Source organism: Arachis hypogaea, chromosome 16 (genome assembly GCF_003086295.3).
Source record: "Arachis hypogaea cultivar Tifrunner chromosome 16, arahy.Tifrunner.gnm2.J5K5, whole genome shotgun sequence".
NCBI lineage: Eukaryota > Viridiplantae > Streptophyta > Magnoliopsida > Fabales > Fabaceae > Arachis > Arachis hypogaea.
This window is the reverse complement of record NC_092051.1, coordinates 133,997,396-133,998,898: the sequence shown is the minus strand read 5'-3', so window position 1 is coordinate 133,998,898 and position 1,503 is coordinate 133,997,396.

Sequence of the window (1,503 nt, the reverse complement as noted above, 5' to 3'; positions counted from 1 at the left end):
GTTTCACAACTTGGAAGAAAGATCCTGATGGTGAACTACATGGGTTCCAACATAGTGGCGTATATTCTGATAGAAGGACAGTTCAACAACAGACCTACATTCTACAACAAAAAAAGGAGGAACTGCAACTATGAGAAAGAAAGAATGAAGATCTTTATCCAGTCAGTTGATTACAACCTGTGGAAGATAATCATAAATGGTCCTCAAGTCCCTACAAAGGCGGGCGCTGGTGGTGTTGTCTCTCCCAAAGCGGAAGCAGAATGGAATGAAGATAACAAGAAGATGGAACTCAATGCCAAGGCTGTCAACATGCTGAACTTTGCAACCAGCTTCAAGGAATACTGGAAGGATTCAAGATGCAAAACAGCAAAGAAAATCTAGGATAAAGTTTCAAGTCACAAATGAGGGCACCACACAAGTAAAAGAAACCAAGATTGACATGTTGAGCAAAGAGTATGAGATGTTCTCTATGAAGAAAGGAGAATCAATTGATGACATGTTCGAGATATTCTTTATCATTAGTAATAGCTTGGAAGCTATGGGGATTACTCATTCCGCACAGATTCTAATGAGGAAAATCTTGAGAAGCTTGACAAGAGAGTGAAAAGTAAAATAACCTGTAATGAGTTAAGAGAAAAGTTACTAGCATATGAAATCACTCATAAAAAAAGGGGAGTGGCTCTTAAATCTTGTGCTGAATCATTGGATGATTTATCCAGTGACTGTTTACCAGATGACAAGTTTGTATTTTTGCTAGGTAACTTAGAAGGATGATGAGACTCAAGAAAGAAGCAGAGGTGGCAACTCAAAGGAACCAAAAAGGAAGGGACTTATGGCTTCTTAGGAGGATCTCAAGATTGACTCAGATGAGGAAGAAAACTCCAAAGATGAAGATCAACAAGAAGAGGTAAATTACTATGACTTATCTCTTGATGATTTGTATGTTATTATTGATGATCTCACTCACCTTTCTGAAAACTTGCTGAATAAATACAACATATGCAAATCTGAGCTTGAAGTTTTGAAAACTGAAAATATTTTTTGGAAGAAAAGGTGAAGGTGACCAAATGTGCTTTTGATCTCATGGAAGAAAATTTTTTTAAATCTGAAATTAAAATGTTCAATAGAAAGCACATTATTGATCTCTCTTAAGAACCTGTTGCTAAAAATAAAAGATTAAATGAAATGATCAAAAGTTTGAATTATGATTTAGCAAAATTTGCACATAGTTCAAGCAACTTAGACAAATTACTTGCTAATCAAAGAACTTTGTTTGAAAAATCAGGTTTATGATATGTAATGAAAGATGATGCAGTTTTTTTTTTAAAAAATCACTTGCAAATTCACAGCATCATCTTCAAAAATGAAATCATCATTTGATAAATCTGGTCTTGAATATTCATCTAACATTGATGCTGATTTTGAAAAGTCATTTTTTTTTTATAAAAATGCATCTTATTTAAAATCTGAACCTGTTTCAAATAACTCTGGTTTGAGTTACAT